The sequence below is a fragment of the Somniosus microcephalus genome, unplaced genomic scaffold, assembly GCF_052327205.1.
Source record: "Somniosus microcephalus isolate GS21.2 unplaced genomic scaffold, FLI_Smic_1.0 unresolved_chr5, whole genome shotgun sequence".
NCBI lineage: Eukaryota > Metazoa > Chordata > Chondrichthyes > Squaliformes > Somniosidae > Somniosus > Somniosus microcephalus.
Window position 1 is genome coordinate 41,514,434 of NW_028225183.1, and position 26,478 is coordinate 41,540,911.

Sequence of the window (26,478 nt, forward strand, 5' to 3'; positions counted from 1 at the left end):
CCAGGAGAGGGAGAGAGAGTGAAAGGTGTTTAAATCTGTGCAGTTATAGTGAGACACCAGGAGAGGGAGAGAGAGAGAAAGGTGTGTAACCCTGTGTAGTGATAGAGAGACACCAGGAGAGGGAGAGAGAGAAAGGTGTGTAACTCTGTGTAGTGATAGAGAGACACCAGGAGAGGGAGGGAGAGAGAAAAGTGTGTCACTCTGTGTAGTGATAGAGAGACACCAGGAGAGGGAGAGAGAGAGAAAGGTGTGTAACTCTGTGCAGTGATCGAGACTCCAGGAGAGGGAGAGACAGAGAAATGTGTGTAACTCCGTGTAGTGATAGAGAGACACCAGGAGAGGGAGAGAGAGAGAAAGGTGTGTAACTCTGTGCAGTGATAGAGAGACACCAGGAGAGGGAGAGAGAGAGAAAGATGTGTAACTCTGTGCAGTGATAGAGATACACCAGGAGAGAGAGAGAGCGAGAAAGGTGTGTGAATCTGTGTAGTGATAGAGAGACACCGGGAGAGGGAGAGAGAGAGAAAGGTGGGTAACTCTGTGTTGTGATAGAGAGACACCAGGAGAGGGAGAGAGAGAGAAAGGTGTGTAACTCTGTGTAGTGATAGAGAGACACCGGGAGAGGGAGAGAGAGAGAAAGGCATGTAACTCTGTGTAGTGATAGAGAGACACCAGAAGAGGGAGAGAGAGAGAGGTGTGAAACTCTGTATAGTGATAGAGAGACACCGGCCGAGGGAGTGAGAGTGAAAGGTATGTAACTCTGTGTAGTGATAGAGAGACACCAGGAGAGGGAGAGAGAGAGAAAGGTGTGTAACCCTGTGCAGTGATAGAGAGACACCAGGAGAGGGAGAGAGAGAGAAAGGTGTGTAACTCTGTGTAGTGATAGAGAGGCACCAGGAGAGGAAGAGAGAGAGAAAGGTGTGTAACTCTGTGTAGTGATAGAGAGACACCAGAAGAGGGAGAGAGAGAGAGGTGTGAAACTCTGTGTAGTGATAGAGAGACACCGGCCGAGGGAGTGAGAGTGAAAGGTATGTAACTCTGTGTAGTGATAGAGAGACACCAGGAGAGGGAGAGAGAGAGAAAGGTGTGTAACCATGTGCAGTGATAGAGAGACACCAGGAGAGGGAGAGAGAGAGAAAGGTGTGTAACTCTGTGTAGTGATAGAGAGACACCAGGAGAGGGAGAGGGAAATAAACGTGTGTAGCTCTGTGCAGTGATGGAGAGGCAACAGGAGAGGGAGAGAGAGAGAAATGTGTGTAACTCTGTGTAGTGACAGAGAGACACCGGGAGAGAGAGAGAGAAAGGTGTTTAAATCTGTGCAGTTATAGGGAGACACCAGGAGAGGGAGAGAGAGAGAAAGGTGTGTAACCCTGTGCAGTGATAGAGAGACACCAGGAGAGGGAGAGAGAGAGAAAGGTGTGTAACTCTGTGTAGTGATAGAGAGACACCAGGAGAGGGAGAGAGAGTGAAAGGTGTTTAAATCTGTGCAGTTATAGGGAGACACCAGGAGATGGAGAGAGAGAGAAAGGTGTGTAACCCTGTGTAGTGATAGAGAGACACCAGGAGAGGGAGAGAGAGAAAGGTGTGTAACTCTGTGTAGTGATAGAGAGACACCAGGAGAGGGAGGGAGAGAGAAAGGTGTGTAACTCTGTGTAGTGATAGAGAGACACCAGGAGAGGGAGAGAGAGAGAATGGTGTGTAACTCTATGTAGTGATAGAGAGACACCAGGAGAGGGAGAGAGAGAGAAAGGTGTGTAACTCTGTGCAGTGATAGAGACTCCAGGAGAGGGAGAGACAGAGAAATGTGTGTAACTCCGTGTAGTGATAGAGAGACACCAGGAAAGGGAGAGAGAGAGAAAGGTGTGTAACACTGTGCAGTGATAGAGAGACACCAGGAGAGGGAGAGAGAGAGAAAGGTGTGTAAATCTGTGTAGGGATAGAGAGGCACAGGCTGAGGGGGAGAGAGGGAAAGTTGTGTAAATCTGTGTAGTGATAGAGAGACACCAGCAGAGGGAGAGAGAGAAAGGTGTGTACCTCTGTGCAGTGATAGAGAGACACCAGGAGAGAGAGCGAGAAAGGTGTGTAAATCTGTGTAGTGATAGAGAGACACCAGGAGAGGGAGAGAGAGTGAAAGGTGTGTAAGTCTGTGTAGTGATAGAGAGACACCGGGAGAGGAAGAGAGAGAGAAAGGCGTGTAATTCTGTGTTGTGATAGAGAGACACCAGGGGAGGGAGAGAGAGAAAGGTGTGTAACTCTGTGTAGTGGTAGAGAAACACCAGGAGAGGGCGAGAGAGAGAAAGGTGTGTAACTCTGTGTAGTGATAGAGAGACATCAGGAGAGGGAGAGAGAGAGAAAGGTGTGCAACTCTGTGTAGTGATAGAGAGACACCAGGAGAGGGAGAGAGAGAGAAAGGTGGATAAATCTGTGCAGTGATAGAGAGACACCAGGAGAGGGAGAGAGAGAGAAAGATGTGTAACTCTGTGCAGTGATAGAGAGACACCAGGAGAGGGAGAGAGAGAGAAAGCTGTGCAACTCTGTGTAATAATAGAGACACACCGGGAGAGGGAGAGAGAGAAAAAGGTGTGTAACTCTGTGTAGTGATAGAGAGACACCGGGAGAGGGAGAGAGAGAGAAAGGAGTGTAACTCTGTGTAGTGATAGAGAGGCACCAGGAGAGGAAGAGAGAGAGAAAGGTGTGTAACTCTGTGTAGAGATAGAGAGACACCAGGAGAGGGAGAGAGAGAGAAAGGTGTGTAACTCTGTGTAGTGATAGAGGGACACCGGGCGAGGGAGAGAGAGACAAAGGTATGTAACTCTGTGTAGTGATAGAGAGACACCAGGAGGGGGAGAGAGAGAGAAAGGTGTGAAACTCTGTGTAGTGATAGTGAGACACCAGGAGAGGGAGAGAGAGAGAAAGGTGTGTAACTCTGTGTAGTGATAGAGAGACACCAGGAGAGGGAGAGAGAGAGAAAGGTGTGTAACTCTGTTTAGTGATAGAGAGACACCAGGAGAGGGAGAGAGAGAGAAAGGTGTGTAACGCTGTGCAGTGATAGAGAGACACCAGGAGAGGCAGAGAGAGAGAAAGGTGTGTAACTCTGTGCAGTGATAGAGAGACACCAGGAGAGGGAGAGAGAGAGAAAGTTGTGTATCTCTGTGTAGTGATAGAGAGACACCAGGAGAGGGAGAGAGAAAGTTGTGTAACCCTGTGCAGTGATAGAGAGTCACCAGGAGAGGGAGATGGAGAGAAAGGTGTGTAACTCTGAGTCGTCATAGAGAGACACCAGGAGAGGGAGAGAGAGAAAGGTGTGTAACTCTGCGTTGTGATAGAGAGACACGAGGAGAGGGAGAGAGAGAGAAAGGTGTGTAACTCTGTGTAGTGATAGAGAGACACCAGGAGAGGAAGAGAGAGAGAAAGGTGTGTAACTCTGTGTAGTGATAGAGAGACACCAGGAGAGGGCGAGAGAGAGAAAGATGTGTAACTCTGTGCAGTGATAGAGAGACACCAGGAGAGGAAGAGAGAGAGAAAGGTGTGTAACTCTGTGTAGTGATAGAGAGACACCAGGAGAGGGCGAGAGAGAGAAAGATGTGTAACTCTGTGCAGTGATAGAGAGACACCAGGAGAGGGAGAGAGAGAGAAAAGTGTGTAACTCTGTGTAGTGATAGAGAGACACCAGGAGAGGGCGAGAGAGAGAAAGATGTGTAACTCTGTGCAGTGATAGAGAGACACCAGGAGAGGAAGAGAGAGAGAAAGGTGTGTAACTCTGTGTAGTGATAGAGAGACACCAGGAGAGGGAGAGATAGAGAAAGGTGTGTAACACTGTGCAGTGATAGAGAGACACCAGGAGAGGGAGAGAGAGAGAAAGGTGTGTTACTCTGTGTAGTGATAGAGAGGCACCGGCTGAGGGAGAGCGAGGAAAAGGTGTGTAACTCTGTGTAGTGCTAGAGAGACACCAGGAGAGGGAGAGAGAGAAAGGTGTGTAACTCTGTGCAGTGATAGAGAGACACCAGGAGAGGGTGAGAGAGAAAGGTGTGTAACTCTGTGTAGTAATAGAGAGACACCAGCAGAGAGAGAGAGAGAGAGAAAGGTCTGTAACTCTGTGCAGTGATAGAGAGACCCCGGGAGAGGGAGAGAGAGAGAAAGGTGGGTAACTGTGTAGTGATAGAGAGACACCAGGAGAGGGAGAGAGAGAGAAAGGTGTGTAACTCTATGTAGTGATAGAGAGACAGCGGGAGAGGGAGAGAGAGAAAGGTGTGTAACTCTGTGTAGTGATAGAGAGACAACAGGAGAGAGAGAAAGGTGTGTAACTCTGTGTAGTGATAGAGAGACACCAGGAGAGGGCGAGAGAGAGAAAGGTGTGTAACTCTGTGTAGTGATAGGGAGACACCGGGAGAGGGAGAGAGAGAGAAAGGTGTGTAACTCTGTGTAGTGATAGAGAGACACCAGGAGAGGAAGAGAGAGAGAAAGGTGTGTAACTCTCTGTAGTGATAGAGAGACACCGGTAGAGGCAGAGAGAGAAAGGTGTGTAACTCTGTGTAGTGATAGAGAGACACCAGGAGAGAGAGAGAGAGATTGAAAGGTGTGTAACACTGTGGAGTGATAGAGAGACACCAAGAGACGGAGAGAGATAGAGAACGGTGTGTAAATCTGCGTAGTGATAGAGAGACACCAGGAGAGGGAGAGAGAGATAAAGGTGTGTAACACTGTGTAGTGATAGAGAGACACCAGGAGAGGGAGAGAGAGAGAACGGTGTGTAACTCTGTGTAGTGATAGAGAGACAACAGGAGAGGGAGAGGGAAATAAACGTGTGTAGCTCTGTGCAGTGATAGAGAGACACCAGGAGAGGGAGAGAGAGAAAGGTGTGTAACTCTGTGTCGTGATAGAGAGACACCAGGAGAGGGAGAGAGAGAGAAATGTGAGTAACTCTGTGTAGTGAAAGAGAGACACCAGGAGAGGGAGAGAGAGAGAAAGGTGTGTAACTCTGTGTAGTGATAGAGAGACACAAGGAGAGGGAGAGAGAGGGAAAGGTGTGTAACTCTGTGTAGTGATATAGAGACACCAGGAGAGGGAGAGAGAGAGTAAGGTGTGTAACTCTGTGTAGTGATAGAGAGACACCAGGAGAGGGAAAGAGAGAGAAAGGTGCGTAACTCTGTGTAGTGATAGAGAGACACCAGGAGAGGGAGAGAGGGAGAAAGGTGTGTAACTCTGTGTAGTGATAGAGAGACACCAGGAGAGGGAGAGAGAGAGAAAGGTGTGTAACTCTGTGTAGTGATATAGAGACACCAGGAGAGGGAGAGAGAGAGAAAGGTGTGTAACTCTGTGTAGTGATAGAGAGACACCAGGAGAGGGAGAGAGAGAGTAAGGTGTGTAACTCTGTGTAGTGATAGAGAGACACCAGGAGAGGGAAAGAGAGAGAAAGGTGCGTAACTCTGTGTAGTGATAGAGAGACACCAGGAGAGGGAGAGAGGGAGAAAGGTGTGTAACTCTGTGTAGTGATAGAGAGACACCAGGAGAGGGAGAGAGGGAGAAAGGTGTGTAACTCTGTGTAGTGATAGAGAGACACCAGGAGAGGGAGAGAGAGAGAAAGGTGTGTAACTCTGTGCAGTGATAGAGAGACACCAGGAGAGGGAGAGAGAGAGAAAGGTGTGTAATTCTGTGTCGTGATAGAGAGACACCAGGAGAGGGAGAGAGAGAGAAAGGTGTGTAACTCTGTGTAGTGATAGAGAGACACCAGGAGAGGGAGAGAGAGAGATAGGTGTGTAACTCTGTGTAGTGATAGAGAGACACCGGGAGAGGGGGAGAGAGAGAAAGGTGTGTAACTCTGTGCAGTGATAGAGAGACACCAGGAGAGGGAGAGAGAGAGAGAAAGGTGTGTAAATCTGTGTAGTGATAGAGAGATACCAGGAGAGGGAGAGAGAGAGAAAGGTGTGTAACTCTGTGTAGTGATAGAGAGACACCAGGAGAGGGAGAGAGAGAGAAAGGTGTGTCACTCTGTGTAGTGATGGAGAGACACCAGGAGAGGGAGAGAGAGAGAAAGGTGTGTAACTCGGTGTAGTGATAGAGAGACACCAGGAGAGGGAGAGAGAGAAAAAGGTGTGTAACTCTGTGTAGTGATAGAGAAACACCAGGAGAGGGAGAGAGAGAGAAAGGTGTGTAACTCTGTGCTGTGATAGAGAGACACCAGGAGAGGGAGAAAGAGAGAAAGGTGTGTAACTCTGTGCAGTGATAGAGAGACACCAGGAGAGGGAGAGAGAGAAAGGTGTGTAGCTCTGTGTAGTGCTGGAGAGACACTAGGAGAGGGAGAGAGAGAGAAAGGTGTGTCACTCTGTGTAGTGATAGAGAGACATCAGGAGAGGGAGAGAGAGAGAAAGGTGTGTAACTCTGTGTAGTGATAGTGAGACACCAGGAGAGGGAGAGAGAGAGAAAGGTGTGTAACTCTGTGTAGTGATAGAGAGACACCAGGAGAGGGAGGGAGAGAGAAAGGTGTGTCACTCTGTGTAGTGATAGAGAGACACCAGGAGAGGGAGAGAGAGAGAATGGTGTGTAAATCTGTGTCGTGATAGAGAGACACCAGGAGAGGGAGAGAGAGAGAAAGGTGTGTAACTCTGTGCAGTGATCGAGACTCCAGGAGAGGGAGAGACAGAGAAATGTGTGTAACTCCGTGTAGTGATAGAGAGACACCAGGAGAGGGAGAGAGAGAGAAAGGTGTGTAACTCTGTGCAGTGATAGAGAGACACCAGGAGAGGGAGAGAGAGAGAAAGATGTGTAACTCCGTGCAGTGATAGAGATACACCAGGAGAGAGAGAGAGCGAGAAAGGTGTGTGAATCTGTGTAGTGATAGAGAGACACCGGGAGAGGGAGAGAGAGAGAAAGGTGGGTAACTCTGTGTTGTGATAGAGAGACACCAGGAGAGGGAGAGAGAGAGAAAGGTGTGTAACTCTGTGTAGTGATAGAGAGACACCGGGAGAGGGAGAGAGAGAGAAAGGCATGTAACTCTGTGTAGTGATAGAGAGACACCAGAAGAGGGAGAGAGAGAGAGGTGTGAAACTCTGTGTAGTGATAGAGAGACACCGGCCGAGGGAGTGAGAGTGAAAGGTATGTAACTCTGTGTAGTGATAGAGAGACACCAGGAGAGGGAGAGATGGAGAAAGGTGTGTAACCCTGTGCAGTGATAGAGAGACACCAGGAGAGGGAGAGAGAGAGAAAGGTGTGTAACTCTGTGTAGTGATAGAGAGGCACCAGGAGAGGAAGAGAGAGAGAAAGGTGTGTAACTCTGTGTAGTGATAGAGAGACACCAGAAGAGGGAGAGAGAGAGAGGTGTGAAACTCTGTGTAGTGATAGAGAGACACCGGCCGAGGGAGTGAGAGTGAAAGGTATGTAACTCTGTGTAGTGATAGAGAGACACCAGGAGAGGGAGAGAGAGAGAAAGGTGTGTAACCCTGTGCAGTGATAGAGAGACACCAGGAGAGGGAGAGAGAGAGAAAGGTGTGTAACTCTGTGTAGTGATAGAGAGACACCAGGAGAGGGAGAGGGAAATAAACGTGTGTAGCTCTGTGCAGTGATGGAGAGGCAACAGGAGAGGGAGAGAGAGAGAAATGTGTGTAACTCTGTGTAGTGACAGAGAGACACCGGGAGAGAGAGAGAGAAAGGTGTTTAAATCTGTGCAGTTATAGGGAGACACCAGGAGAGGGAGAGAGAGAGAAAGGTGTGTAACCCTGTGCAGTGATAGAGAGACACCAGGAGAGGGAGAGAGAGAGAAAGGTGTGTAACTCTGTGTAGTGATAGAGAGACACCAGGAGAGGGAGAGAGAGTGAAAGGTGTTTAAATCTGTGCAGTTATAGGGAGACACCAGGAGATGGAGAGAGAGAGAAAGGTGTGTAACCCTGTGTAGTGATAGAGAGACACCAGGAGAGGGAGAGAGAGAAAGGTGTGTAACTCTGTGTAGTGATAGAGAGACACCAGGAGAGGGAGGGAGAGAGAAAGGTGTGTAACTCTGTGTAGTGATAGAGAGACACCAGGGGAGGGAGAGAGAGAGAATGGTGTGTAACTCTGTGTAGTGATAGAGAGACACCAGGAGAGGGAGAGAGAGAGAAAGGTGTGTAACTCTGTGCAGTGATAGAGACTCCAGGAGAGGGAGAGACAGAGAAATGTGTGTAACTCCGTGTAGTGATAGAGAGACACCAGGAAAGGGAGAGAGAGAGAAAGGTGTGTAACTCTGTGCAGTGATAGAGAGACACCAGGAGAGGGAGAGAGAGAGAAAGGTGTGTAACTCTGTGTAGGGATAGAGAGGCACAGGCTGAGGGGGAGAGAGGGAAAGTTGTGTAAATCTGTGTAGTGATAGAGAGACACCAGCAGAGGGAGAGAGAGAAAGGTGTGTACCTCTGTGCAGTGATAGAGAGACACCAGGAGAGAGAGCGAGAAAGGTGTGTAAATCTGTGTAGTGATAGAGAGACACCAGGAGAGGGAGAGAGAGTGAAAGGTGTGTAAGTCTGTGTAGTGATAGAGAGACACCGGGAGAGGAAGAGAGAGAGAAAGGCGTGTAATTCTGTGTTGTGATAGAGAGACACCAGGGGAGGGAGAGAGAGAAAGGTGGATAAATCTGTGCAGTGATAGAGAGACACCAGGAGAGGGAGAGAGAGAGAAAGATGTGTAACTCTGTGCAGTGATAGAGAGACACCAGGAGAGGGAGAGAGAGAGAAAGCTGTGCAACTCTGTGTAATAATAGAGACACACCGGGAGAGGGAGAGAGAGAAAAAGGTGTGTAACTCTGTGTAGTGATAGAGAGACACCGGGAGAGGGAGAGAGAGAGAAAGGAGTGTAACTCTGTGTAGTGATAGAGAGGCACCAGGAGAGGAAGAGAGAGAGAAAGGTGTGTAACTCTGTGTAGTGATAGAGAGACACCAGGAGAGGGAGAGAGAGAGAAAGGTGTGTAACTCTGTGTAGTGATAGAGAGACACCAGGAGAGGGAGAGAGAGAGAAAGGTATGTAACTCTGTGTAGTGATAGAGAGACAGCAGGAGGGGGAGAGAGAGAGAAAGGTGTGAAACTCTGTGTAGTGATAGTGAGACACCAGGAGAGGGAGAGAGAGAGAAAGGTGTGTAACTCTGTGTAGTGCAGGGGAGACACCAGGAGAGGAAGAGAGAGAGAAAGGTGTGTAAATCTGTGTAGTGATAGAGAGACACCAGGAGAGGAAGAGCGAGAGAAAGGTGTGTAACTCTGTGTAGTGATAGAGAGACACCAGGAGAGGGAGAGAGAGAGAAAGGTGTGTAACGCTGTGCAGTGATAGAGAGACACCAGGAGAGGCAGAGAGAGAGAAAGGTGTGTAACTCTGTGCAGTGATAGAGAGACACCAGGAGAGGGAGAGAGAGAGAAAGTTGTGTATCTCTGTGTAGTGATAGAGAGACACCAGGAGAGGGAGAGAGAAAGTTGTGTAACCCTGTGCAGTGATAGAGAGACACCAGGAGAGGGAGATGGAGAGAAAGGTGTGTAACTCTGTGTAGTGATAGAGAGACACCAGGAGAGGAAGAGAGAGAGAAAGGTGTGTAACTCTGTGTAGTGATAGAGAGACACCAGGAGAGGGCGAGAGAGAGAAAGATGTGTAACTCTGTGTAGTGATAGAGATACACCGGGAGAGGAAGAGAGAGAGAAAGGTGTGTAACTCTGTGCAGTGATAGAGAGACACCGGGAGAGGAAGAGAGAGAGAAAGGTGTGTAACTCTGTGTAGTGATAGAGAGACACCAGGAGAGGGCGAGAGAGAGAAAGATGTGTAACTCTGTGTAGTGATAGAGAGACACCGGGAGAGGAAGAGAGAGAGAAAGGTGTGTAACTCTGTGTAGTGATAGAGAGACACCAGGAGAGGGAGAGATAGAGAAAGGTGTGTAACACTGTGCAGTGATAGAGAGACACCAGGAGAGGGAGAGAGAGAGAAAGGTGTGTTACTCTGTGTAGTGATAGAGAGGCACCGGCTGAGGGAGAGCGAGGAAAAGGTGTGTAACTCTGTGTAGTGCTAGAGAGACACCAGGAGAGGGAGAGAGAGAAAGGTGTGTAACTCTGTGCAGTGATAGAGAGACACCAGGAGAGGGTGAGAGAGAAAGGTGTGTAACTCTGTGTAGTAATAGAGAGACACCAGCAGAGAGAGAGAGAGAGAGAAAGGTCTGTAACTCTGTGCAGTGATAGAGAGACCCCGGGAGAGGGAGAGAGAGAGAAAGGTGGGTAACTCTGTGTAGTGATAGAGAGACACCAGGAGAGGGAGAGAGAGAGAAAGGTGTGTAACTCTATGTAGTGATAGAGAGACAGCGGGAGAGGGAGAGAGAGAAAGGAGTGTAACTCTGTGTAGTGATAGAGAGACACCAGGAGAGAGAGAGAGAGATTGAAAGGTGTGTAACACTGTGGAGTGATAGAGAGACACCAAGAGACGGAGAGAGATAGAGAACGGTGTGTAAATCTGCGTAGTGATAGAGAGACACCAGGAGAGGGAGAGAGAGATAAAGGTGTGTAACACTGTGTAGTGATAGAGAGACACCAGGAGAGGGAGAGAGAGAGAACGGTGTGTAACTCTGTGTAGTGATAGAGAGACAACAGGAGAGGGAGAGGGAAATAAACGTGTGTAGCTCTGTGCAGTGATAGAGAGACACCAGGAGAGGGAGAGAGAGAAAGGTGTGTAACTCTGTGTCGTGATAGAGAGACACCAGGAGAGGGAGAGAGAGAGAAATGTGAGTAACTCTGTGTAGTGAAAGAGAGACACCAGGAGAGGGAGAGAGAGAGAAAGGTGTGTAACTCTGTGTAGTGATAGAGAGACACAAGGAGAGGGAGAGAGAGGGAAAGGTGTGTAACTCTGTGTAGTGATATAGAGACACCAGGAGAGGGAGAGAGAGAGTAAGGTGTGTAACTCTGTGTAGTGATAGAGAGACACCAGGAGAGGGAAAGAGAGAGAAAGGTGTGTAACTCTGTGTAGTGATAGAGAGACACCAGGAGAGGGAGAGAGGGAGAAAGGTGTGTAACTCTGTGTAGTGATAGAGAGACACCAGGAGAGGGAGAGAGAGAGAAAGGTGTGTAACTCTGTGTAGTGATAGAGAGACACCAGGAGAGGGAGAGAGAGAGATAGGTGTGTAACTCTGTGTAGTGATAGAGAGACACCGGGAGAGGGGGAGAGAGAGAAAGGTGTGTAACTCTGTGCAGTGATAGAGAGACACCAGGAGAGGGAGAGAGAGAGAGAAAGGTGTGTAAATCTGTGTAGTGATAGAGAGATACCAGGAGAGGGAGAGAGAGAGAAAGGTGTGTAACTCTGTGTAGTGATAGAGAGACACCAGGAGAGGGAGAGAGAGAGAAAGGTGTGTCACTCTGTGTAGTGATGGAGAGACACCAGGAGAGGGAGAGAGAGAGAAAGGTGTGTAACTCGGTGTAGTGATAGAGAGACACCAGGAGAGGGAGAGAGAGAAAAAGGTGTGTAACTCTGTGTAGTGATAGAGAAACACCAGGAGAGGGAGAGAGAGAGAAAGGTGTGTAACTCTGTGCTGTGATAGAGAGACACCAGGAGAGGGAGAAAGAGAGAAAGGTGTGTAACTCTGTGCAGTGATAGAGAGACACCAGGAGAGGGAGAGAGAGAAAGGTGTGTAGCTCTGTGTAGTGCTGGAGAGACACTAGGAGAGGGAGAGAGAGAGAAAGGTGTGTCACTCTGTGTAGTGATAGAGAGACATCAGGAGAGGGAGAGAGAGAGAAAGGTGTGTAACTCTGTGTAGTGATAGAGAGACACCAGGAGAGGGTGAGAGACAGAAAGGTGTGTAACACTGTGTAGTGTTACAGAGACACCAGGAGAGGGATAGAGAGAGAAAGGTGTGTAACTCTGTGTAGTAATAGAGAGACACCAGGAGAGGGAGAGATAGAGAAAGGTGTGTAACTCTTGCAGTGATAGAGAGGAACCAGGAGAGGGAAAGAGAAAGAAAGGTGTGTAAGTCTGTGTAGTGATAGAGAGGCACAGGCTGAGGGAGAGAGAGGGAAAGGTGTGTAACTCTGTGTATTCATAGAGAGACACCAGGAGAGGGAGAGAGAGAAAGGTGTGTGACTCTGTGCAGTGATAGAGAGACACCAGGAGAGTGTGAGAGAGAAAGGTGTGTAACTCTGTGTAGTGATAGAGAGACACCAGGAGAGAAAGAGAGAGAGAAAGGTGTGTAAATCTGTGTAGTGATAGAGAGACACCGGGAGAGGGAAAGAGAGAGAAAGGTGGGTAACACTGTGTAGTGATAGAGAGACACCAGGAGAGGGAGAGAGAGAGAAAGGTGTGTAACTCTGCGTTGTGATGGAGAGACACCGGTAGAGGGAGAGAGATAAAGGTGAGTAACTCAGTGTAGTGATTCAGAGACACCAGGAGAGGGAGAGAGAAAGGTGTGTAACTCTGTGTAGTAATAGAGAGACACCAGGAGAGGGCGAGAGAGAGAAAGGTGTGTAACTCTGTGTCGTGATAGAGAGACACCAGGAGAGGGAAAGAGAGAGAAAGGTGTGTAACTCTGTGCAGTGATAGAGAGACACCAGGAGAGGGAGAGATAGAGAAAGGTATGTAACTCTGTGTAGTGATTGAGAGACACCAGGAGAGGGAGATAGACAAAGATGTGTAACTCTGTGCAGTGATAGAGAGACATTAGGAGAGGGAGAGAGAGAAAAAGGTGTGTAACTCTGTGTAGTGATAGAGAGGCACAGGCTGAGGGAGAGAGAGGGAAAGGTGTGTAACTCTGTGTAGCGATAGAGAGACACCAGGAGAGGGAGAGAGAGAAAGGTGTGTAACTCTGTGCAGTGATTGAGAGACACCAGGAGAGGGTGAGAGAGAAAGGTGTGTAACTCTGTGTAGTGATAGAGAGACACCAGCAGAGAGAGAGAGAGAGAGAGAAAGTTGTGTAACTCTGTGTAGTGATAGAGAGACACCGGGAGATGGAGAGAGAGAGAAAGGTGTGCAACTCTGTGATGTGATAGAGAGACATCAGGAGAGGGAGAGAGAGAGAAAGGTGTGTAACTCTGTGTAGTGATAGAGAGACACCAGGAGAGGGAGAGAGAGAGAAAGGTGTGTAACACTGTGTAGTGTTAGAGAGACACCAGGAGAGGAATAGAGAGAGAAAGGTGTGTAACTCTGTGCAGTGATAGAGAGACACCGGGAGAGGGAGAGAGAGAGAAACGTGTGTAACTCTGTGTAGTGATAGAGAGACACCAGGAGAGGGAGAGAGAGAGAAAGGTGCGTAACTCTGTGTATTGATAGAGAGACACCAGTAGATGGCGAGAGAGAGAAAGGTGTGTAACTCTGTTTTTGCAGAGAGACACCAGGAGAGGAATAGAGAGAGAAAGGTGTGTAACTCTGTGTAGTGATAGGGAGACGCCGGGAGAGGGAGAGAGAGAAAGCTGTGTAACTCTGTGCAATGATAGAGAGACACCAGCAGAGAGAGAGAGAGAGAGAAAGTTGTGTAACTCTGTGTAGTGATAGAGAGACACCGGGAGAGGGAGAGAGAGAGAAAGGTGGGTAACTCTGTGTCGTGATAGAGTGACAGCAGGAGAGGGAGACAGAGACAAAGTGTGTAACTCTGTGTAGTGATAGAGAGACACCAGCAGAGAGAGAGAGAGAGAAATGTGTGTAACTCTGTGTAGCAATAGAGAGACACCGGGAGAGGGAGAGAGAGACAAAAGTGGGTGACACTGTGTTTTGATAGAGAGACACCGGTAGAGGGAGAGAGAGAAAGGTGTGTAACTCAGTGTAGTGATAGAGAGACACCAGGAGAGGGAGAGAGAAAGGTGTGTAACTCTGTGTAGCGATAGAGAGACACCAGGAGAGGGCGAGAGAGAGAAAGATGTGTAACTCTGTGTAATGATAGAGAGACACCAGGAGAGGAAGAGAGAGAGAAAGGTGTGTAACTCTGTGTAGTGATAGAGAGACACCAGGAGAGGGAGAGAGAGAGAAAGGTGTGTAACTCTGTGTAGTGATAGAGAGACACCAGGAGAGAGCGAGAGAGAGAAAGGTGTGTAACTCTGTGCAGTGATAGAGAGGCAGCAGGAGAGGGAGAGAGAGAGAAAGGTGTGTAAATCTGTGCAGTGATAGAGAGACACCAGGAGAGGGAGAGACAGAGAAAGGTGTGTAACTCTGTGTAGTGATAGAGAGACAACAGGAGAGGGAGAGAGAGAAAGGTGTGTAACTCTGTGTAGTGATAGAGAGGCACAGGCTGAGTGAGAGAGAGGGAAAGGTGTGTAACTCTGTGTAGTGATCGAGAGACACCAGGAGAGGAAGAGAGAGAAAGGTGTGTAACTCTGTGTAGTGATAGAGAGACACCAGGAGAGGGAGAGAGAGAGAAAGGTGCGTAACACTGTGTCGTGTTAGAGAGACACCAGGAGTGGAATAGAGAGAGAAAGGTGTGTAACTCTGTGTAGTGATAGAGAGACACCAGGAGAGGGAGAGAGAAAGAAAGGTGAGTAACTCTGTGTAGTGATAGAGAGGCACAGGCTGAGGGAGAGAGAGGGAAAGGTGTGTAACTCTGTGTAGTGATAGAGAGAGACCAGGAGAGGGAGAAAGAGAAAGGTGTGTAACTCTGTGCAGTGATAGAGAGACACCAGGAGAGTGTGAGAGAGAACGGTGTGTAACTCTGTGTAGTGATAGAGAGACACCAGGAGAGAGAGAGAGAGAGAAAGGTGTGTAAATCTGTGTAGTGATAGAGAGACACCGGGAGAGGGTGGGAGAGAGAAAGGTGGGTAACACTGTGTAGTGATAGAGAGACACCAGGAGAGGGAGAGAGAGAGAAGGGTGTGTAACTCTGCGTTGTTATAGAGAGACACCAGGAAAGGGAGAGAGAGAGAAAGGTGTGTAACTCTGTGTAGTGATAGAGAGACACCGGTAGAGGGAGAGAGATAAAGGTGTGTAACTCAGTGTAGTGACAGAGAGACACCAGGAGAGGGAGAGAGAAAGGTGTGTAACTCTGTGTAGCGATAGAGAGACACCAGGAGAGGGCGAGAGAGAGAAAGATGTGTAACTCTGTGTAGTGATAGAGAGACACCAGGATAGGAAGAGAGAGAGAAAGGTGTGTAACTCTGTGTAGTGATAGAGAGACACCAGGAGAGGGAGAGAGAGAGAAAGGTGTGTAACTCTGTGTAGTGATAGAGAGACACCAGGAGAGAGCGAGAGAGAGAAAGGTGTGTAACTCTGTGCAGTGATAGAGAGGCAGCAGGAGAGGGAGAGAGAGAGAAAGGTGTGTAAATCTGTGCAGTGATAGAGAGACACCAGGAGAGGGAGAGACAGAGAAAGGTGTGTAACTCTGTGTAGTGATAGAGAGACAACAGGAGAGGGAGAGAGAGAGAAAGGTGTGTAACTCTGTGTAGTGATAGAGAGGCACAGGCTGAGTGAGAGAGAGGGAAAGGTGTGTAACTCTGTGTAGTGATCGAGAGACACCAGGAGAGAAAGAGAGAGAAAAGTGTGTAACTCTGTGCAGTGATAGAGAGACACCAGGAGAGGGAGAGAGAGAGAAAGGTGCGTAACACTGTGTCGTGTTAGAGAGACACCAGGAGTGGAATAGAGAGAGAAAGGTGTGTAACTCTGTGTAGTGATAGAGAGACACCAGGAGAGGGAGAGAGAAAGAAAGGTGAGTAACTCTGTGTAGTGATAGAGAGGCACAGGCTGAGGGAGAGAGAGGGAAAGGTGTGTAACTCTGTGTAGTGATAGAGAGAGACCAGGAGAGGGAGAAAGAGAAAGGTGTGTAACTCTGTGCAGTGATAGAGAGACACCAGGAGAGTGTGAGAGAGAACGGTGTGTAACTCTGTGTAGTGATAGAGAGACACCAGGAGAGAGAGAGAGAGAGAAAGGTGTGTAAATCTGTGTAGTGATAGAGAGACACCGGGAGAGGGAGAGAGAGAGAAAGGTGGGTAACACTGTGTAGTGATAGAGAGACACCAGGAGAGGGAGAGAGAGAGAAAGGTGTGTAACTCTGCGTTGTTATAGAGAGACACCAGGAAAGGGAGAGAGAGAGAAAGGTGTGTAACTCTGTGTAGTGATAGAGAGACACCGGTAGAGGGAGAGAGATAAAGGTGTGTAACTCAGTGTAGTGACAGAGAGACACCAGGAGAGGGAGAGAGAAAGGTGTGTAACTCTGTGTAGTAATAGAGAGACACCAGGAGAGGGCGAGAGAGAGAAAGATGTGTTACTCTGTGTAGTGATAGAGAGACACCGGGAGAGGAAGAGAGAGAGAAAGATGTGTAGCTCTGTGTAGTGATAGAGAGACACCAGGAGAGGGAGAGAGAGAAACGTGTGTAACTCTGTGTATTGATACAGAGACACCAGGAGAGGGAGAGAGAGAAAGGTGTGTAACTCTGTGCAGTGATAGAGAGGTACCAGGAGAGGGAGAGAGAGAAAGGTGTGTAACTCTGTGCAGTGATCGAGAGACACCAGGAGAGGGTGAGAGAGAAAGGTGTGTAACTCTGTGTAGTGAAAGAGAGACACCAGCAGAGAGAGAGAGAGAGAAAGGTGTGTAAATCTGTGTAATGATATAGAGACACCGGGAGAGGGAGAGAGAGAGAAAGGTGTGTAACTCTGTGTAGTGATAGAGAGCCACCAGGAGAGGGAGAGAGAGAGAAAGGTGTGTAACTCTGTGTAGTGATAGAGAGACACCAGGAGAGGGAGAGAGAGAGAAAGGTGTGTAACTCTGTGTAGTGATACAGAGACACCAGGAGAGGGAGTGAGAGAGAAAGGTGTGCAACTCTGTGTAGTAATAGAGAGACACCAGGAGAGGGAGAGAGAGAGAAAGGTGTGTAACTCTGTGTAGTGATAGAGAGACACCGGGAGAGAGAGAGAGAAAGGTGTATAACACTGTGCAGTGATAGAGAGACACCAGGAGAGGGAGAGAGAGAGAAAGGTGTGCAACTCTGTGTAGTGATAGAGAGACACCAGGAGAGGGAGAGAGAGAGAAAGGTGTGTAAATCTGTGCAGTAATAGGGAGACAACAGGAGAGGGAGAGAGTGAGAAAGGTGTGTAACCCTGTGTAGTGATAGAGAGACACCAGGAGAGGGAGAGTGAGAGAAAGGTGTGTAACTCTGTGTAGTGATAGAGAGACACCAGGAGAGGGAGAGGGAGAGACAAACTGAGGGAGAGAGAGAGTGACCAACACAAACTGGGAGAGGGAGAGAGCAACACAAACTGAGGGAGAGAGAGAGAGAGAGAGAGCAACACAAACTGAGAGAGAGAGAGAGAGAGAGCAACACAAACTGGGAGAGAGAGAGAGAGAGAGAGAGCAACACAAACTGGGGGAGAGAGAGAGAGAGAGAGCAGCACAAACTGGGGGGGGAGAGAGAGAGAGAGAGTGGATCAGAGAGAGGGAGAGTGGATGAGAGAGAGAAACAGCGAGAGAGAGAAACAGCGAGAGAAACAGCGAGAGAAGAGACGGCTGAGTGAGAGAGAGAGAGAGACCGAGCGACCCGGCACCAGGACACCGAGAGCCCGGAGACACCCGGGACACAGCCCGGCTCACCGAGACCGAGAGACCGGCCCAGAGACACAGTAAGGCCCGGGGACAGAGAGAGAGAGAGAGCGAGGTCGCGGGAAAAGAGACAAAGACAAAGCGGGAACAGAGACAAAGCAAAACAGCGGCCGGGGGATCGGAGCCAGAACAGCGCAGGAAAACCCGGGAACAGAGAGAGAGAAACCGGGAACAGAGAGAGAGAACTCCAAAACAGGGAGAGAGAGAGCAGAGCCCGAGCAGCAACCGGAGCACGGAGCCTGAAGCCGGAGAAAGGCCCGAGGAACCGGGCCGAGCGAGGCACCGGAGAGAAGGAGAGCGAGCAGCAACAGTAGTAGACCCAGACCGGGAGGAGCGGCCCGAGCCAGTCAAAGAGGCGAGTGGAGAGGTAGGGGTGCCGGATCGGGTCGGGCCTGGAGAGCGAGCAAGCCCGGGGTCTGAAACCAGAGAAACTCCGGGGTCGGAGAAACTCGGACAAACACCGGGCCGGGACAGCACAGCCGAGCCGAGAGGCTGGGAACAGGGCAGAAGCCCGGAGAGAGCGTTGGGAGCTGAGAGCTGAGAGCGCGAAATTTGAACGAAGGGAAACGGCTGAAAGGAGAAAAGGAGCAAAGAGAGGTAACTGCACCTAGAGAGAGAGAGACGGAGCGAGAGAGAGAGAGAGAGAGAGAGAGGAGAGGAAACACCAGCTGGAGAGAAAAAGTCGGAGAAATAAGTTTTACCTAACTCTACCTAAGTTCCATTTTAGTTAAAGTTAGTTCGGAAAAAGTTTAATTTTATTTAAATTTAGCTCGAAAAAAAAAAAACCTGGAAAAAGAACAACAAACCCGCGAGGAAAAGGAATAGAAACCCGAGAGAAACGATAAACTACCCGAACCAAGAGCCTGTGAGAAAAAGAGAAAGATAAACCTTTAAGAGCAGCTATATCAAAGATGAACCCCTGAAAAACTCCCAATTTTGGACTTAAAAGTGGGCTGAGGTGGAACACGACACAAAAAAGAGAAAAAAAAAAGTTATCTATCTGAGACAAAAAACAAACGACTACAATGAGCAGGGAAATGATATATCCTGAGCAATGCACAAAAAATAAAGCAAAGGAAAAATACAAGTACACAACACTAAAAAATAACCCAGAAATCCTCTACGTGGACTATACCATACACAAAGGGACTAAGCTGAAGAACAACCTCATATTCTACACCGAATACGTCACCTCCTGGAAGGAGACTTTACAAAAACACTACACATACGTCTCCAGTGAAGGTATTGGCAGTGGAGGCAGACTGAAAATATGTAAAGATGGAAACCTAGATAAAGATGACCCCCTGCTAACCATAAGCTACTACAACAAAAATAGAAAGATCATGATACAGGGGAATGTGGAAAATCTGGACACCTTCGAAAAGGAATTCCCCCAGTTGAAAACTAAGGCAGACACAAAGAGGACCAATGGACAGGAAGCAAAAGAGAGTCGAACAGAGGATGAGGAGAGCCAAGTGGAGGAAGAAGAAGAGAGACCAGCAGAGGAAAACACCTCCCTGTACATCTCCACCCCCCCCACACCTCTCAACGAAAACAAAATGATGAAAGAGAATCTGGCCAAACTAGAACTTGATTTCAACGAATACAGAGAAACACTGGCCAAGAATTTGAAGGAGGAATTCAAACAGCTAAAAAGGGAACACGAGTCCACCATCCACAAGCTGAGAAAGACCATAGAGGAGCAAAGAAATGAGATCAAAGAACTCCGTACTCAACTAAACAAAATGAAGGAGACCGTAGAAAGACTCAGCAGGCAACACAAACCTCTTAAGGTCCAAAAACCTGAGGACACAAAAACAACACACACAAGGACACAGAACCCGCCAGATGCCACCCCACACGAAGACACACCGAAAGCCACAAACCCCGCTCCAACCAGCCCTCAGTCGAGTCAAGCCCAGACTACTGCTACCCAGTCCTCACACACAGGAACACAAAAACCGACAGATACCCCCCCAAACGAGGACACACCGAAAGCCCCAAACCCCGCTCCTGCCACACAACATATCCCAGAAACCCAGCCAACAACCAGCCACCAGGCGAGTCCTACCCAGACTACTGTTACCCAGTCTGAAAAACCAGCCCCTCAGGCGGTCCTGCTGACCGACTCCAACGGAAAGTTTCTGGACCCCCAGAGGCTGTTCCCAGACCATCAAGTCCTGAAAAAATGGTGCAGCAACACAGGCCCAGCAATGAAGATCCTGAACAAAGAATCCCTTGGAAGCCCCAAATGGATTGTGATCCACACAGGCACGAAGGACCTACGCACCCTACAGGAAGGCACGGCTTGGGCGGTGAGCAGGATGGCAGAAAAGGCCAGCAGGGAATTCCCCGAGGCGCGGATCGTGATCTCCACACTACTGCCCAGAAAGGACACCCCAGCCTATATAATCCACAACACCAACAGGGAGATCGACACGAGATGTTCTGTCCTCCCCAACGTCTCCCTGGCCCATCATCCAAACATCAACACAAGGGACCTCTATGACGAAATACATCTACTCAAACAGCGGATGTGGGTCTTCGCAAGAAACCTCATAAACACTGCCAAAAGACGCAGCCCTCCCACCCCCCCTACCATTGGGAGCCCAAACAGGACCACCAATGTCCCCCACCCCCCTTTACAAAACCGACAACAGAACCGTGCTTTTATACCTGACCCAAGACCCCCCTCTAGACCACAGACTGTAGACCAAGAACTGAGAAAGATCATGACGATGCTGAACAGCCTGATAGAAAGCCGGAGAAATTATTAATATTGTTATTTATCATTATCATTATTGTTATCTTATCAGTATTATTACTATTATTAGATAGATATATGTGCATGCCTCATGAAATTTATACTAAATCATCACTTAGCATTATAGAAAATAGTGTTTCCACACTCATCCCACAAAATAGGCCCATTTTATTTCGTTTTATTGAACTATATAAATGCGTTCTTTCCACATAAGCTGCTGGAATATCCAGGGCCTCCGCTCCTCAACTTTTGGGATGAAGACTACAGACCCTGAATTCCTAAAAGCTATAAAAGACATTGATATAATTGTGTTAACAGAAACATGGTGCCAAAAGGACATGCCGACCCACTGTCCTCCAATGTACCATGAAATCATTGTGCCCTCAGTAAAGAACACTAAAACACGCAAGGGCAGAACCTCCGGGGGAATATTGGTGTGGTATAAGGGAGAACTGGACAAACACATCTCACCGGTAAAACAGGGGAAATCACACGTATGGCTAAAACTAGATAAAAATATAGGAATAGCAAAACAAGATGTTTACTTATGTGCGATCTACATACCTCCAATAGATTCGCCATATTTCGAAGAGGAGTTATTTGATACTCTCCACATGGAAATCAGCCATTTCCAGGCCCAAGGAAAGGTGATAATATGTGGGGACCTAAATGCAAGGACCGGTTGTGAACCTGACTTCATAGACCCACAGGGAAACAACCATGTGTTTGGCCAGACCCCTTTAGATGTCACACCAGCCATCGCAAATCGGAACAACCTTGATCGTGAAATAAATAAAAGCGGTAGGGAGGTAGTGCAACTCTGCCGAGCCTTAGGCCTGTACATAGTTAATGGTAGGTTCAGAGGGGACTCCCTAGGGAGACTCACATACTCCTCAACTCTTGGGTCTAGTGTGGTGGACTATACAATCACTGACCTGGACCCCTGCGATATCAACGCATTCACTGTCAGGCAGCAATCCCCCCTCTCACACCATAACCAAATAAATGTGTACCTTAAACTTTCTGCCCAAACTACAGACACAAAAAAGGAACACAGTAAGCTACATAAAATAAACCAGACATACAGATGGGCCCCAGACAGTGGAGATAAATTCATCACAGCACTAAATTCACCTGATCTCACAAGAAAAATTTCAAAATTTAAAGAAAATCTATATGAGATCACCAGAGATGGTGTAAACACGGCCATAGAGGATATAAATATGATCTTCCATGAGGCAGCTGTAAAAGCCGACCTCGTGAAACAGAAGAGGAAGCATCACAAAAGTCAAAATAAAAATATGAAATGGTTTGACCACGAATGCAAAAATGCCAGAAAAGACCTGAGAAAAATATCAAACCAAAAGCATCGGCAACCAAACAATCCGGACCTACGTACTAGATACAATGAAACCCTCAAAAGATATAAACACACCATTAGGAACAAAACACAAAACTATACCCACAAAATACTCGAAGAAATTGAAAACTCCACCAATCCAAAACAATTCTGGGAAATGTGGAATAACCTGAGTACAACACAATTGCAAGCATTACCAATCCAAGGTGGCGACATCTGGAGAACACATTTTGAAAACCTCTACAAAGACATCCCAAAAAACAAAACAAACCCAAGTCAACATCAGGTCACAGAAAAACTACACACATTAGAAGCAACAATTAAAGACAACCAAAACCCTCTAGACTCCCCAATCACATGGAAAGATCTGGCCACAAAAACAAAATCTCTCCACCTAAAGAAAGCCTGTGGCCCAGACAACATCAAAAATGAAATGCTAAAGTTCAGCAATATGGAGATGCAGGGTGCGATACTCAAACTATTCAACATCATATTATGCTCAGGCTGTTTTCCCGATATCTGGTGCCAAGGACTAATCTCCCCCATATATAAAATGGAAACAAATCAGACCCAAATAACTACCGCGGCATCTGTGTCAACAGTTGTCTAGGGAAGTTATTCTGCAGTATTCTAAATAGTAGATTACTTGATTTTCTTAACAAACATAATATCCTCAGAAAAAACCAAATAGGCTTTCTTCCAAAACACCGCACCGCCGACCATATCTATACCCTTCACACCCTCATTGAAAAACATAAACACCAAACAAAAAATGGGAAAATATTCGCCTGTTTCATCGACTTCAAGAAAGCCTTTGACTCTATATGGCACGAAGGGCTCTATTATAAACTTCTTCAGTGTGGAATAGGGGGCAAAGTCTATGACCTTATTAAATCAATGTATCTGAAAAACAAATGCGGGGTCAAAATTGGAGACAAACGCACCGATTTCTTCACCCAGAGAAGAGGCGTCCGGCAGGGCTGCAATTTGAGCCCGACCCTGTTCAACATATACATAAATGAATTAGCAGTCATGCTGGAGCAAAGCGAGCCACCAGGTCTCCGTCTCCTGGATGGAGAAGTGAAGTCCCTGTTCTATGCGGACGACCTGGTTCTGCTGTCTCCCACAGAACAGGGATTACAGCAACAACTAGACCTACTCGACAAATACTGCCAAAATTGGGCTCTAACAGTAAATCTAAAGAAAACCAACATCATGATTTTTCAGAAAAGACCCAGATGTCAGGAAAACAAATACCAGTTTACCCTCAGTGATACCACTATAGGACACACTATGAGCTACACCTACCTTGGTCTAACTATTACAGCATCAGGGAGCTTCAGCATAGCAGTGAATGCACTAAAAGAAAAAGCCCGAAGAGCCCTATATGCAATAAAAAGAAAATTCTACAACATCCAAATCCCAATCAAAATCTGGCTCAAAATTTTTGACAGCATAATCCTGCCCATTGCACTGTACGGTAGTGAAGTATGGGGCCCGCTAAATCACCAAAGCTACAATAAATGGGAAAAACACACAATAGAAGCCCTACATGCAGAATTCTGCCGAAGCATCCTTCGCACCCAAAGAAAAACGCCAACAAATGCATGCAGAGCCGAACTAGGCAGATACCCACTGATAATAAACATCCAAAAACGAGCACTAAACTTCCTAAATCACCTCAAATCTAGCTCCCCAGACACCCTTCATTTCAAAGCCTTTCAGACCCAAGAGCTAAACCCAGAAAAGAGTCCCCTGAGTCAGCTGCGACTGAAACTAAGTACTCAGCCGGACCCTGACCAGCCCCAGACCAACACAGCCGTCCAAACACCAATCCGAGTGAACCAAATCATTAAAAAATGCAAAGAAACCTACCTGGAACATTGGAACAAAATAACCGAAAGCCAAAGCAGATTAGAATGTTACCGGGCCCTAAAAAGAGAATATAAACTGGCAGACTACCTCACGACCATCAGAGACACAAAACAGAGACAGACCCTCACCAGGTACAGACTAAGCGACCACCAACTGGAAATTGAAAAAGGCAGATACAAGAAATCCTGGCAGCCTAGAGAGAATAGAATATGCGATCAATGTCTGGCTGGCGAGGTTGAAACAGAAATGCATTTCCTCCTAAAATGCGAAAAATTCAACACATCAAGAAACATATTATTCAACAAGCTAAGCCAAACAACCCCAGATTTCAAGGAATTGGATGATCTGTCAAAATTGAGATTAGTCCTAGGAGAAGGAGACAGACCATACCTTGGGGCTAAATATGTAACAACATGTCACAACCTGAGGACTGTTTAAAAGTAAGACTGTTTAAAATTAATATTGAACGTACCAAATGAAGTAGAAAGACTGTTTAAAATTAATATTGTTTAAAAGTAATATTGTATATACCCAACAAATGTCAAATCGATTGACACCTACAGAATGTTGGAAAACTGTACCTTTTTGCAATGTAAGCTTTGGCAATATGGTTCTCTGTAAACTTTCATGCCAATAAAGCATTTGAACTGAACTGAACTGAACTGAAAGGTGTGGAACTCTGTGTACTGATAGAGAGACACCAGGAGAGGGAGAGAGAGAGAAAGGTGTGTAACTCTGTGTAGTGACAGAGAGACACCAGGAGAGGGAGAGAGAGAGAAAGGTGTGTAACTCTGTGTAGTGATAGAGAGACACCGGGAGAGTGAGAGAGAGAGAAAGGTGTGTAACTCTGTGTAGTGATAGAGAGGCACCAGGAGAGGGGGAGAGAGAGAAAGGTGTGTAACTCTGTGTAGTGATAGAGAGACACCGGGAGAGGGAGAGAGAGGAAAGGTGTGTAAATCTGTGTCGTGATAGAGAGACACCGGGAGAGTGAGAGAGAGAGAAAGGTGTGTAACTCTGTGTAGTGATAGAGAGACACCGGGAGAGGGAGAGAGAGGAAAGGTGTGTAAATCTGTGGAGTGATATAGAGACACCAGGAGAGGGAGCGAGAAAGAAAGGTGTGTAACTCTGTTTTGTGATAGAGAGACACCAGGAGAGGGAGAGAGAGAGAAAGGTGTGTAACTCTGTGCAGTGATAGAGAGACACCAGGAGAGGCGAGAGAGAGAAAGGTGTGCAACTCCTTGTATTGATAGAGAGACACCAGGAGAGGGAGACTGAGAGAAAGGTGTGTAAGTCTGTGTAGTGATAGAGAGACACCAGTGGAGAGAGAGAGAGAGAAAGGTGTCTAACTCTGTGTACTGATTGAGAGACACCAGGAGAGGGAGAGAGAGAGAAAGGTGTGTAACTCTGTGTAGTGATAGAGAGACACCAGTGGAGAGAGAGAGAGAGAAAGGTGTCTAACTCTGTGTACTGATTGAGAGACACCAGGAGAGGGAGAGAGAGAGAAAGGTGTGTAACTCTGTAAAGTGATAGAGAGACACCAGGAGAGAGATAGCGAGAGAAAGGTGTGTAACTCTCTGTACTGATAGAGAGACACCAGGAGAGGGAGAGAGAGAGAAAGGTGTGTAACTCTGTGCAGTGATAGAGAGACACTAGGAGAGGGAGAAGAGAGAAAGGTGTGTAACTCTGTGTAGTGATAGAGAGACACCAGGAGAAGGAGAGAGAGAGAAAGGTGTGTAACTCTGTGCAGTGATTGAGAGACACCGGTAGAGAGAGAGAGAGAGAAAGGTGTGCAACTCTGTGTAGTGATAGAGAGACACCGGGAGAGAGAGAGAGAGAGAAAGGTGTGGAACTCTGTGTACTGATAGAGAGACACCAGGAGAGGGAGAGAGAGAGAAAGGTGTGTAACTCTGTGCAGTAATAGAGAGACACCAGGAGAGGGAGAGAGAGAGAAAGGTGTGTAACTCTGTGCAGTGATAGAGAGACACCAGGAGTGGGAGAGAGAGAAAGGTGTGTAACTCTGTGTTGTGATAGAGAGACACCAGGAGAGGGAGAGAGAGAGAAAGGTGTGTAACTCTGTGCATTGATCGAGAGACACCAGGAGAGGCGAGAGAGAGAAAGGTGTGTAAATCGTTGTAGTGATGGAGAGACACCAGGAGAGGGAGAGGGAGAGAAAGGTGTGTAACTCTGTGTCGTGATAGAGAGACACCAGGAGAGGGAGAGACAGAGAAAGGTGTGTAACTCTGTGTAGTGATAGAGAGACACCAGGAGAGTGAGAGAGAGAGAAAGGTGTGTAACTCTCTGCAGTGATTGAGAGACACCAGGAGAGGGAGAGAGAGAGAAAGGTGTGTAAATCTGTGTAGTGATAGGGAGACACCAGGAGAGGGAGAGAGAGAGAAAGGTGCGTAACTCTGTGTAGTGATAGAGAGACACCAGTAGAGAGAGAGAGAGAGAGAGAAAGGTGTCTAACTCTGTGTACTGATAGAGAGACACCAGGAGAGGGAGAGAGAGAGAAAGGTGTGTAACTCTGTAAAGTGATAGAGAGACACCAGGAGAGAGATAGAGAGAGAAAGGTGTGTAACTCTCTTTACTGATAGAGAGACACCAGGAGAGGGAGAGAGAGAGAAAGGTGTGTAACTCTGTGCAGTGATAGAGAGACACCGGGAGAGAGAGAGAGTGAGAAAGGTGTGTAACTCTGTGTAGTGATAGAGAGACACCGGGAGAGAGAGAGAGAGAGAAAGGTGTGTAACTCTGTGTAGTGATAGAGAGACACCAGGAGAGGTGGAGAGAGAGAAAGGTGTGTAACTCTGTGCAGTGACAGAGAGACACCAGGAGAGGGAGAGAGAGAGAAAGTTGAGTAACTCTGTGCAGTGATAGAGAGACACCAGGAGAGGGAGAGAGAGAGAAAGGTGTAAATCTGTGTAGTGATAGAGAGACACCAGGAGAGTGAGAGAGAGAAAGGTGTGTAACTCTGTGGAGGGATAGAGAGACACCAGGAGA